The following is a 14,010-nucleotide window of genomic DNA, read 5'->3' as shown; positions in this document are numbered from 1 at the left end:
TATGTCCGATAATTTTTTTCTTACCAGAGCTCTCTGTATAATTTGGTATATGTATCAAATTCTATCTATCTATCTATTTGACATCTTAACCTAGGATACCCCACAGGAACATTAGTTGCAAAATAAAACAATATTTTCACAGAAATCAGTTCCACTTATTTCTAAGAAGTCTTCTATTTCTTTGGTCAATTGTATATCACACAGTTCAGATATATTCATTAAATTCAATCTTGTTTTTAGGTCTCTCTGAGGTTTTGTATCTTCTCAGAAACTTTATCTGATTACATCCTACCCAGTATCCTGAATCTAGCTCCAGTGTAGCCCAACCTCTGTCCTTTGTATTTTGCCTTACTTTCTCTCCCTTTCTTTATTCAATTAACTAATCTGTTGAGAATTTAATTCCCTGGCCCCGCATTTTCCAAATTATCATAGTTTTCTTGTTATGTTATCATTTTCTCTTTATGCTTCATGGTAGTGAAAAAGCCTATATAAAAATTTGTTTTTAGAATTGACTGTAAAATATATTTTTAAACTTGTATAATATTAGGTTACTTTTAGGAGAAGGCAATGGCAACCCACTCCAGTACTCTTGCCTGGAAAATCCCATGGACGGAGGAGCCTGGTAGGCTGCAGTCCATGGGATCTCGAAGAGTCAGACACGACTGAGCGACTTCCCTTTCACTTTTCACTTTCATGCATTGGAGAAGGAAATGGCAACCCACTCCAGTGTTCTTTCCTGGAGAATCCCAGGGATGGGGGAGCCTGGTGGGCGGCCGTCTGTGGGGTCACACAGAGTCGGACACGACTGAAGTGACAGCAGCAGCAGCAGCAGCAGCAGGTTACTTTTAATGTCCTGAGAATAATTGAAAGTAAATTATGTCCCCTTATTATGGGCTATCATGTGAAATTTGATACATGTTTATTAATTTAAACTTGTTGGTTATGTTGTTTAAACAACACTATCAGTTTCTGTTTAAATGGGACTGATCATATGGCGTGTACAATCTAGTTAGGAAAGATCAACAGTAATTAAACAGATTAAAATTTTGTCTATTATAGATATACTGTGGTGAATATAAATAGAAAAATGAGAGGAAATGGAGAGAGTCAATTCCTAGGCAGGTTGATAAAAAGTTTGGGGTCCCAGAGGAGGAGAAAGGGATCTGGGGCTCTCAAGGAGGTCAGTTCAGTTCAGTGACTCAGTTGTGTCCGATTCTTTGTGAACCCATGGACTGCAGCATGCCAGGCCTCCCCGTCCATCACCAACTCCTGGAGTTTACTCAAATTTATCCCCATTGAGTCGGTGATGCCATCCAACCATCTCATCCTCTGTCATCCCCTTTTCCTCCTGCCTTCAATCTTTTCCAGCATCAGGGTCTTTTCAAATGAGTCACTTCTTCACATTAGGTGGCCAAAGTATTGGAGTTTCAGCTTCAACATCAGTCCTTCCAATGAACACTCGGGGTGATGTCCTTTAGGATTGACTGGTTGGAACTCCTTGCAGTCCAAGGAACTCTCAAGTGTCTTCTCCAACAGCACAGTTCAAAAGCATCAGTTCTTCGGCACTCAGCTTTCTTTATAGTCCAACTCTCACATCCACATGTGACTACTGAAAAAAACATAGCTTTGACTAGACGGACCTTTGTTAGCAAAGTAATGTCTCTGCTTTTCAATATGCTATCTAGGTTGGTCATAACTTTCCTTCCAACGAGTAAGCGTGTTTTAATTTCATGGCTACAGTCACCATCTGCAGTGATTTTGGAGCCCCCCAAAATAAAGTCAGCCACTATTTCCACTGTTTCTCCATCTATTTGCCATGAAGTGATGGGACCGGATGCCATGATCTTAGTTTTCTGAATGTTGAGCTTTAAGACAACTTTTTCACTCTGCTCTTTCACTTTCATCAAGAGGCTCTTTAGTTCTTCTTCACTTTCTGCCATAAGGGTAGTGTCATCTACATATCAGGAGAAGACACTGGCAACCCACTCCAGTACTGTTGCCTGGAAAATCCCATGGACAGAGGAGTCTGGTAGGCTGCAGTCCATGGGGTCACTAAGAGTTGGACATGACTGAGTGAACTTCACTTTCACTTTTCACTTTCATGCATTGGAGAAGGAAATGGCAACCCACTCCAGTGTTCTTGCCTGGGGAATCCCAGGGACAGGGGAGCCTAGTGGCTGCCCTCAATGGGGTCACACAGAATCCGACACGACTGATGGGACTTAGCAGCAGCAGCAGCATCTGCATATCTGAGGTTATTGATGTTTCTCCCGGCAATCTTGATTACAGCTGTGCTTCCTTCAGCCTAGTGTTTCTCATGATGTGCTCTGCATATAAGTTAAATAACCACAGTGACAATATACAGTCTTGATGTACTCCTTTTCCTATTTGGAACCAGTCTGTTGTTCCATGTCCAGTTCTAACTATTGCTTCCTGACCTGCATACTGATTTCTCAGGAGGCAGATCAGGTGGTCTGGTATTCCCATCTCTTTCAGACTTTTCCACAGTTTATTGTGCCACATAGTCAAAGGCTCTGGCATAGTCAGTAAAGCAGAAATAGATGTTTTTCTGGAACTCTCTTGCTTTTTCAATGATCTAGCATATGTTGGCAATTTGATCTCTGGTTCCTCTGCCTTTTCTAAAACCAGCTTGAACACCTGAAGGTTCATGGTTCATGTATTATTGAAGCCTGGCTTTGAGAATTTTGAGCATTACTTTACTAGTGTGTGATATGAGTGCAATTGTGGGGTAGTTTGAGCATTCTTTGTCATTGCCTTTCTTTGGGACTGGGATGAAAACTGACCTTTTCCAAGGAGGAGATAGGGATCTGAAATTCTCAAGGTGGAGGAAAGTACAACATCTCTTTTTCCTCTAAGTTCCTGTTCCTTAGTCTTAGTTACATAAAATGTTTTTTACCTTCAGCCTGAAACTGATGATTACACAACAGACAACTCAGTTTAAACTCTGTACTAGGGATTATATAACAACAATGTATCCCCCTTGAGGACTGTTCCTCTTTCCTGAAAACCTTCTGACTAATTCTGATATTTTAGAATGTGTATTATGGGAATGGGTCTAGTAAGATCTTTCTATCATTAAATTCTAATCCTGTTACCTTAAAATGTAAATTGTGAGTGTGGGTCTGTTAAAATTTTTACAACTTTGAGACATCCTTTTGATTGATTGCAATAAATAACTTAAAAGGTATGTAACTCCTTTGGTTAGACTAGTGAGGGGTCACTCTCTGTCCCCCATCTGTTGTCTGTGTCAGAGGCTTTCTCTGTCCCTTTTCATACTTTAATAAAAGTCTGCTACACAAAAGCTCTTAAGTGATCAAGCCTGGTCCCTGGTCCTGAAGCTGAATCATCTTCAGAGATCAAGAATCCGACACTGTTCACTGTAAACTATCAAAATTACATTGGAAATGAGAGGAAATGACTAAAATGACAGGGAATTTAGGTTGGATGACCTCTGAAGCAGTTCAGTCAGTTCAGTCGCTCAGTCGTGTCCGACTCTTCACGACCCCATGAATCGCAGCACGCCAGGCCTCCCTGTCCATCACCAACTCTCGGAGTTCACTAAGACTCACGTCCATCGAGTCAGTGATGCCATCCAGCTATCTCATCCTCTGTCGTCCCCTTCTCCTCCTGCCCCCAATCCCTCCCAGCATCAGAGCCTTTTCCAATGAGTCAACTCTTCGCATGAGGTGGCCAAAGTACTGGAGTTTCAGCTTTAGCATCATTCCTTCCAAAGAAATCCCAGGACTGATCTCCTTTGGAATGGACTGGTTAGATCTCCTTGCAGTCCAAGGGACTCTCAAGAGTCTTCTCCAACACCACAGTTCAAAAGCATCAATTTTTCGGTGCTCAGCTTTCTTCACAGTCCAACTCTCACATCCATACGTGGCCACTGGAAAAACCATAGCCTTGAGTAGATGGACCTTTGTTGGCAAAATAATGTCTCGGCTTTTGAATATGCTATCTAGGTTGGTCATAACTTTCCTTCCAAGGAGTAAGCGTCTTTTGATTTCATGGCTGCAAATCACCATCTGCAGTGATTATGTAGCCCCCCAAAATAAACTCTGACACTGTTTCCACTGTTTCCCCATCTATTTCCCATGAAGTGATGGGACCAGATGCCGTGATCTTTGTTTTCTGAATGTTGAGATTTAAGCAACTTTTTCACTCTCTACTTTACTGAAGGGGTAGCATTTAAATTAGGCAGCCATATATTTTATCATGTGTTGAAACTCAATTTAAAAGTTTTGCTTTGTATATTACTCTGTTAGTATAATTGTTAGTATATTATTGTAGCTGTTTTATTTTTGTTTGCTTACTTGAGATATTTATGTCCATGATTTTATCTTTAAAAAGTTTTCTTTCTTTTTTTTTTTCTGGCTTGTTTGGTTTTGGTTTCTCCTAAATAGTATGTTTGGATTTAATTATAATTCAAGGTCAAAAAACTTGGTCTATTATTGGTGAATACAAGTGATTATAGATTATAAATTTGTTAAATGCCTTCTTGATGTGGTTTGAGAATCTTTTAACTGTTTTCTGCCTTTTAGTTCATATGCTAAGATATATTTACCTCTGTCTTCTGTAATAATTTTGTAGGAAAAAAAACATTTATTGGAAAAAAAGGGTACTTTTATAACTATATACTGACACTGTTCTAATTTTAAAAGTCAATAATTGACTAGTAGTAAGAATGCTAGAGGGCTTCCCCAGTGGCTCAGTGGTAAAGAATCTGCCTGCAGTGCAGGAGATGCGGGTTCAGTCCCTGGGTGGGGAAGATTTCCCAGAGGAGGGCATGGCAGTCCACTCTTGTATTCTTACCTGGAGAAGCCCATGGACAGAAGAACCTGGCATGCTACAGTCTACTGGGTTGCCAAGAGTCAGACATGACTGAAGTGACTTAGCACACAAGTATGCTAGAACCTGTAATTGTTTTCTAGCTATAGATATTTTAAAATGTGATCTCATAAAAATATTTAGTATTTCTATTGTCTTTCATAACTATGAGAATCTAAGATATCTTATTTAATCTACCAGAGAAAGATTGAAAAAAATAAGATTGTTATGAATATTTATATTAATAGTAGAAGAAATCTTTGTCATTTCTATCTTTCTGTTTACCAGTGAGTCAATATATAGTGAAAGGTTTTCCATAGATTAGTAAGGAGATAGAAAGAGAAGGAATCCTTGTTACTGCTCTGTGTTTAAAAGGGCTGTGGATAATGTTGCTAGACCATACAGAATTCCAATAGAGAGCATTTTCTTTTAACCTTTAATTTTTTCATTTAGAAAGAGTAATGCTTAGGATCATCTGGGTAATAAGCAGATTTCAAGGTGAAGAATAAAATACAGATAACAAAAATAAATTGTTTGATATTTTCAAAATCAAAGAAGTAAATCATCCAAAAGGGGGACAGTGATTAAAAATTACACTGTGGTAATATAAAATAAGCGAAAAAAGTCCAGTAAAAATTAAAAAACAGAAATAATTTCAAGCTAACTATAGATCATTATACATTTGTAGAACATACAGCATGTATTTTGATTCAAGATTAAGAACTACTGTCACATAATATTTGTCACATACATTCTGCATTTGGCATTAAAGATTTCATGTATATATTCATTAAGCATATATTATGACTAGTATTAAAATTGTTTTGACAGTAGTGTAGATTTGATAATTCTTATTTGAAGTACTAGATAGTAATGTCTATTTTTCTTTCCTAAAGCCTAGATTTTTAGGTAGTTTAGATTTTTTAAACCAGGTTTATTTTAATAAACTTGCTACTTTCACCAACACATTGAATTTAATAGCTGGTTATAGATTTAAGTTTGAGTTTCAAATGTTTCTATCACAGGAGATTCCTGGTAAAACTCTTACTACAGTTAAGTTAGGGAAGACTTGTAAAACAGCAAAACAGAAATACTGCCTTTATACCATCTAGAAACAGAAGAAAACAAGCAATGTATCCATGACGTTCACTTTTCAATAAACTTTGTATATAAAACCTTATCCTAAGAATTGTAATTCTATAAGGTTTCCATAATCGCTGAAGTAATAGCCACAAAAAAGGGACAAATCACATTTATTATTGAACAAAGACAAAAATACTTGCTGTGTTTCTGGATTATTTCAGTAGATTTAAAAACAAAAATACTGAAATTACAGTACCTACAAGTTGAATAAAAGGAAGTCAGTTTACTTATTCACATTTAAATTATGCACAGTTATAGAACATTTTCCTATGGATTATAGTCCTATGAGGGAGAAGGCAATGGCACCCCACCCTAGTACTCTTGCCTGGAAAATTCCATGGACGAAGGAGCCTGGTAGGCTGCAGTCCATGGCATTGCTAAGAGTCAGACACGACTGAGCGACTTCATTTTCACTTTTCACTTTCATGCATTGGAGAAGGAAATGGCAACCCACTCCAGTGTTCTTGCCTAGAGAATCCCAGGGACGGGGGAGCCTGGTGGGCTGCCGTCTATGGGTCGCACAGAGTCGGACACGACTGAAGTGACTTAGCAGCAGCAGCAGCAGCATAATCCTATGAAACTTTCATTTGAGTCATATCTTTTAATTGTAAAAATTTGAAAAAAAATCAAAATTCCTTTAGTAAAGGGAGAAGAAAACCATCTTGCTATCTTCTGGATCTTCAGAAAGAGCTCGTGGGAACGTCAGATGAACTAGGAAATTGATTCACATCTATTTTTCAAGCTATGTAATTAGTAGACAAAATTCAGTGCTTGGCATAGAGACCGCTTTTGTTGTCAGGGGAGGATGTACTGAGTGAGGGAATTTCTTCAGGGGATTGGATGCTCCAGGAAGTTCATTTGCACTTTACAGAACTGGAGGAAGATCAAGAGTTCCTCTTCTTAATCCTGTCCCTGAGCACCCCTCTGTAACACCTGACCTTTGGCAAATAGACCACTGGAGTCTAGACTAGCAACTCCAAGTCAAATGGGAGATTTGAGCCTAAAGAGGGTCCAAAACATCTACCAGTGAAAAGTCAGTTTAACTTGTGCAGGACCTGCTTTGTCAGAAGGGAGTTGGCTTGATGGAAGGACTGCTCATGTGGCTTTAATCCTGGGCTGGGGTGGTGGTATCTGGTCTGTTCTGGAGTTGAAACTGCATCTGGACAACATCATAACTTGATCTCCTTCCTCAGAGATCTGTTTATCTAGAGCAGTTCCAGGTAGTCCTGTTTGGTCTCTGTTAAGTGCCCCACTTGGAGTATTGAGGATGTTAGTATAGTCAAAGCTATGGTTTTTCCAGTAAGCGTGTATGGATGTGAGAATTGGACCATAAAGAAGGCTGAGTGCCAAAGAATTGGTGCTTTGAAATTATGGTTCTGGAGAAGATTCTTGAGTATCCCTTGGTCTATAAGGAGATCCAACCAGGCAATCCTAAAGGAAATCAACTCTGCATATTCATTGGAAAGACTGATGCCGAAGCCGAAGCTCCATTACTTTGGCCATCTCACACGAAGAGTTTATTTGTTGGAAGAGACCCTGATGCTGGGAAAGATTGAGGACAGCAGGAGAATGGAGTGGCAGAGGATGCGATGGTTGGATGGCGTAACCGACTCAATGGACATGAGTTTGTGCAAACTCTGGGAGATAGTGAAAGACTGGAAAGCCTGGTGTGGTACAGTCCTTGTGGTTGCAAAGAGCTGGACATGACTGAGCAACTGAACAACAGTATACTTTTCAGAATATTTGATTTCTTAATAATTTGTCCAATGTGTAGGGATTTTGTTTTCTTATGTTACCATGGTTTTTCCTCGGCTAGTAGATCTTTTATCTGAGTTATTGTGATGGAGAATAAGTTGCCTTATATAGTAGCCAATGATTTTTTTGATATTTTTTCTAAAAGTCTTTGGCAATAATTTTATAGATGTCTGTCTCTTTAAATGTGTGGCTGATCTTTCCATTTCTGTTGGGAAGATTGTCTTCTATCTTTAAGGAATAAATTCACTCTAAACTGGATACTTTGTGAAAATGCATTTTAAAAATTCAGTTCAGGAAAAACTTGAAGCTTCCATCTCCTTTTCAGTGAGTGTATGTGTGTGTTTCTCACTGAAATGAAACTGCCGATTTGGAAAGTTTTGATATAACATTTAAGTACATACATTTTCTTATCTCCTTCAGTTAACTTGCTGCTGCTGCTGCTAAGTCGCTTCGATCGTGTCCTACTCTGTGCGACCCCATAGACAGCAGCCCACCAGGCTCCTCTGTCCCTGGGATTCTCCAGCAAGAGTACTGGAGTAGGATGCCATTTTCCTTCTCCATCGGTTAGCTTAGTTAGCATTTATTTATTTTTATTGAATTGTTAGAGAAGTAACATAGCTGCATCAATTAATTTCTTCAAAATGACTTTTAATTCGTCTTCTAAGAGGGCTCAATTTTCTAATGCATTCATTTTAATTGAAGTATAGATGAGTGAAATTTTTATGTTATTTTCAAATGTACAACATAGTAATTTGATATTTTTATAGGTTATACTCTATAGAAAGTTACTGAAAATATTGACTATATCTCCTATGCTGTATACCTTAATCCCTATCTGCTCAGAAACCACTAGTTTTTTCTCTGTGTCCATGAATTTGTTTCGGTTTTATTTGTTCATTTATTTTATCTTTTAGACTCCACATATAAATGAAAACACACATAATTTGTCCTCTGCTGTCTGACTTACTTCACTAAGCATAATATCCTTCAGGGCCATCCGTGTTGTCAAAATTGGCAAAATTTCCTTTTTATTGTTGAGTATTAGTCCTCTGTGTGTGTGTGTGTTTGTATGTGTGTGTGTATCACATCTTATTTATCCATTCATCTGTTCATGGACACTTAGGATCTAATGCATTTTTTATATTCAGTTCCTATCTATGTTATCTTCTCCAAGAGCAGAAACCCAAACCCTTACTTTTAGGTAGATCAACCCAAAACTTGATCTTTCTTTATATTTTAAAAATTGTTTCATACACACGTTAGAGTTTTCTAATGTTTTAGTTTGTTTACTAAGTTTGTTCCCTTTCCCTTTCCATTCTCTGGCTTCTTGTGAAAGCAGTTTTGTGCTTCCCTGAAGATTGAAATTTTTGTCTAATGCACTGTTTACTGTTATCTGAAGTTTTAATTCTTCTGGTGTACTTTGAAGGTTGTTTGATTGCAGCTACATGAAATTGGCTATGTTTTGATGTGTCTTCTAAAGACTGAAACTATCTTGGAACTTCAGCTCCCAGCTTAACATATTTTACATTTAGATTTTTCTTCTGTCTTTTCTAAAAGGAACTTTCCGGCTGTTTATTAAAGATTTTTAAGTGTACATATTTTTAATGATTTGTTCTTATATCTGATTTCTCTTAAAGTTGATTCTAGTCCTCCAAATTTCTTGAATCAGATTAATTTATCATAAATTTGTTCTTTCCTCTAGAATATTTTCCCAGAACCAAACATTGTGATTAAGAATGTTTTCCCAGCTTTATTATTTCCTGTTATTCTTTTATGCTTACATTTTGTGTGTGTGTGTGAGGATAAGATGTTTGCTTCCATGTGGCCTGGTTTGTTCTTATAACTTGGATTTTGAAAACAGTTTCATAAAGCAAATCATTGCTGGAAGATGGAAATAGACTATTCATGCCAATTACTCAATTTTAGATGAGGCATGTGACTCACGTGTTTTCTGATGCTTTCTTAGTATCTGATGACATCCTTTATGTCCACCTTATAATAAAAGTGTATTCTGAAGATAATTGAAGACTGTGTATGATATATTTTGAAAGAAAAATTAAATGTTAAATAAATGATGGTTGTTAACTTATTTATACAGTTTAGTACATTTATTAAGCAGTTTTACTCAGATAGTATTCTAGGTTAGATTCTAGGCTAGGTGTGGTATAGTGTGTCTTATACTTGGATAGGAAAAAAATGAGCCTTGAAATTGTACTCAGAAATTTTATAAAGGTTACTGCTCATCATATGTACCCCATTTGGCAGGAGAATCTTAATTATTCTTTTCAGAGTGATTGACCTAGTTCAGAAACTTAAGTATGACAATACCCAAGAATTTTATTGAGTCTAAAGTTGTGAAGACTTCACAGGACTGAACTAATAGCATAGAAGTTCCTGAAGAGTTGAATTAAATATAAATCAATCATTAATTAATCCAGTAAGTGGATATTGAGCACCTACTATTGACCAAACACTGGGTTATACATGAACTTTTAAACACAGAGGAATGCTTAGTCAAGTTAGAGAGAGAAACCCATTAATAAAGAACTGTAATATAAGAGAAATAACATGATAGACAGATGCTCAAATGCTAGAAGGTGCTTCTATGGAATCATTAATCCAGAATGGGATTAATGGGTTTTAGGGAGACATATGCCTGTAGGTGATGTCAAGATACAAAGAATGCACTGTGGGATGTGGGTATTGATGAACGCTTGGTTCTTACTAATAAGCTGGTAAGTTATTTCTGAGGGAAATATATGGGACTGGTTCTTGCTAACTTTCTGTGTACCAGTTTGTTAAATTATAATGAGGAAAGTAACTGCCTATGTTATTTTCTGCCTGTGTTTGAGCTACATGGGGCATTAAGTCATCATCAGAATTATGTTCTTGATTTAATTTGAGATGTCATCACCACTGAGAAAGGAACTCTGCTGAAAGTCAAATAATAATCAGAGGGTTGCTGTGTGAGCATCAGATCCATTGAATTTCAGTAAGATGAATAAAAAGTTGCCGTTCTGTGTAGCAGTTTCTCAATGAAGATTACCTTTTAGAAAATGCAGATGCTCAGTGCTCATTGGCTATAACTCTACTTTTACAATTTTGATAACATATTCATGAATAAAGAATAAGAATTATTATAATTCTTTGCATTTAGTATATTGTGTTCTATTTTAAAGATGGGAAAACTGAGTTTAGAAAATTACTAGCTCTGTAAAAAAAAAAAAAAAGAAAATTGCTAGCTCCCTGATATTAGGAAGGTTATTTCCACTGTCTGGTGCTCAGTTTCTTCATCTATAAAATGAAGATGATGTTAATTTATACTAATATTGATAATACTAATAGCATATAAAAATAATATTGTTAGCGAATGTGACACCCTATTGCACATAGAAAGCACCATGTAAGTCATAATAATACTTAGTGAGTATTATTATAAGTAAGAGAAAACAGAAAGAAAATGAAAATAGAGCATTAGTTTTTAATACGAGAATTACTAATTTTAAGAAGCTAGCAGATAGTTTAGTTCCTAATTTTGATCCTTGAATGTTTGTTAAAACTGGCCCAATTTCCTCTTCATTTATCCATTCTTCCATTTTCCTTCAGTAGTCCTATAACCATACTTCCTGACTGATTCAGATATGCAAACTTTAACAACTCAGTTTCTTTCCAGTATGCAGTTCTAGTGTACCTGAATTAAGTACAAACACACACACATATAGACATACAATTTTTAGCTACAGACAGGTAAAATTATAGAAAGCTTTCATATTCATGTGTTTGTCCCCCAATTATTATTTTTTTTCCTTGCTGCTGACACCATTAATCACTGTGAAATTTATAAAAGTAGGTATGGTCTGGTTTGATATTTGCAGAGTTTTGTGGACTAGGGTTCAATATCTAATTTTGATTTAGGGTCAGAAACTTTCTGTAAAATAGTGTAAATATATGTATATATATATGTCCAGTTCTAACTGTTGCTTCCCGACCTGCATACAGGTTTCTCAAGAGGCAGTTCAGGTGGTCTGGGATTCCCATCTCTTTCAGAACTTTCCACAGTTTATTGTGACCCACACAGTCAAAGGGTTTGGCATAGTCAATAAAGCAGAAATAGATGTTTTTCTGGAACTCTCTTGCCTTTTCGATGATCCAGTGGATGTTGGCAATTTGATCTCTGGTTCCTCTGCCTTTTTAAAAATCAGCTTGAGCATCTGGAAGTTCATGGTTCAGGTACTACTGAAGCCTGGCGTGGAGAAGAAGCACTGTAGAAGTGAATAATGTCCTAATAGAGAGTTTTAAACTTCATTTTCATAACTAAAATTTTAATTAACCTTAACTTACTTCATTAATTAATACCTACTTTGGAATTTAAGTAACAGAGAAAACTGGAAATTTACCATGCATTTTACCATTTGTAAGAGAGGAAAATGTTCTGTATCAGTTGTAATCGCGTGTGACTTTAATCAGATATTTGGAGGTCTACTTCACTTGCCTGCAGTGTTAGCTTTTCAAACTCAAAATATTGTGTAAGATTCCCTTATAACTTGAAAATCAGATGACTCATTTCCCTTAGACAGCTCAGCTTGTGCAATTTTAACTGTGGAGAATGAGCTGTCCATTACGCTTTATCACCATTCTCTGCTGAATGCATTTGCTCTTTCTTCCTTTCCATTGCTTGTGTTTGTTTATCTAATTTGGATTATTAGCATGCCATAATGGTCTGTAATTTTTCCCCTCAGTCATTTACTTCTCAGGCAGGAAATTTCTTAGTGCTCCTGAGGACAACGAGAACACATGATTTTTTGTTGTTGTTAAAGGAAAGTCACAAAATTAAAAGTTTGGAGGAGACTCCTCTCTTTAAGAAAAGCTTTATTCAAACATTTCTACTAAATATTTGTCTATTTTTTTTCCCTGTAAATATGCATGGACATAGAACTGAGCTTGGTGATAAATGCAAGCATGACAGTCTTTATATTCATCAAGTTTGTTCCTTTTAATTTTTAATATAGCTATTATAATGCTTTGAGAATTATAGAAGATAGTTCTGTTCTTATTTGTGGAATGCTTAGTGTATAGCTCAGGTCCTGATACCATACTTGTAAGGTTCAGATCTGAGTGCTGTCAGTTTCTACCTAGGAAACTTTAGGCAAGTTATTTAACTCCTTTACAACGCTTCACCAATCTGAAAAAAATAAATTTAATAATGGCTCTTTTAAAGGGAGATGATAGGGTTTTAAAAAATTAAGACATAAAAGAACTTAGAACAATATCTGGCACTGAAAAAAAAACTCAGAGTTAGCTATTAAAGAATTTTTGATAATGTAGAGAATTTTAGGAAATACATAGAACACAGAAAAATGGGATCACTTGAAATCCTACCCCTCAGAAATAAGCTCACAAATATTTTGGTGTGTTATTTCAGTCTTAGTTATTGTGAAGTCGTATACTTCTAGATTTTTACAAAATATGGGATTATTTGTTGTTCGGTCGTTCAGTCATGTCCAACTCTTTGTGACCTCATGGACTTCATGAACTACACTGCACCAGACTTTACTTCCTTTACCATCCCCTGGAGCTTGCTCAAAATCATGTATATTTAGTCAGTGATGCCATGCAACCATCTCGTTTTCTGTCATCCCCTTCTCCTGCCTTCAATCTTTTGCAGCATCAGGATCTTCTCTAATGGGTTGGCTCTTTGCATCAGGTGGCCAAAGTATTAGAGTTTCAGCTTCAGCATCAGTCATTCAAATGAATACTCAGGACTTATTTACTTTAGGACTGACTGGTTTGATCTCCTTGTAGTCCAAGGGACTCTTAAGAGTTTTCTCTAACATTGCAGCTCAAAAGCATCAATTCTTAGGTGCTCAGCCTTCTTTATAGTCCAACTGTCACATCTATACATGACTACTGGAAAAACTATAGCTTTGACGCGGCAGACCTTTGTCATCAAGGCAATTTCTCTGCTTTTTAATATGCTGTCTAGGTTGGTCATAGCTTTTCTTTCAAGGAGCGAGTGTCTTTTAACTTCATGGCTGCAGTCACCATCTGCAGTGATTTTGGAACCCAGGAAAATAAAGTCTCTCACTGTTTCCATTGTCTCTCCATCTATTTGCCATGAAATGATGGGACTGGATGCCATGATTTTCATTTTTTGAATGGTGAATTTGAAGCCAACTTTTGCATTCTTCTCTTTCACTTTCATCAATAGGCTCTTTAGTTCCTCTTCACTATTAGCCATAAGCGTGGTATTATATTCATATC

The 14,010-nt window shown here is 36.7% G+C and overlaps 1 protein-coding gene across 1 annotated transcript in view; it reads left to right on the top strand.

The window, feature by feature from the left end:
• The window catches only part of DPYD (dihydropyrimidine dehydrogenase), a 927,694-nt gene that overhangs the window by 68,267 nt on the left and 845,417 nt on the right, over positions 1–14,010 (top strand). The window lies entirely within an intron of this gene.

This window comes from Bos grunniens, chromosome 3 (genome assembly GCF_055505025.1).
Source record: "Bos grunniens cultivar Pamir isolate PY7600 chromosome 3, Bosgru_T2T1.0, whole genome shotgun sequence".
In the NCBI taxonomy this organism is placed as follows: domain Eukaryota; kingdom Metazoa; phylum Chordata; class Mammalia; order Artiodactyla; family Bovidae; genus Bos; species Bos grunniens.
Note: the sequence above shows the minus strand (reverse complement) of the source record. Positions and strands in the feature narration are given on the sequence as shown.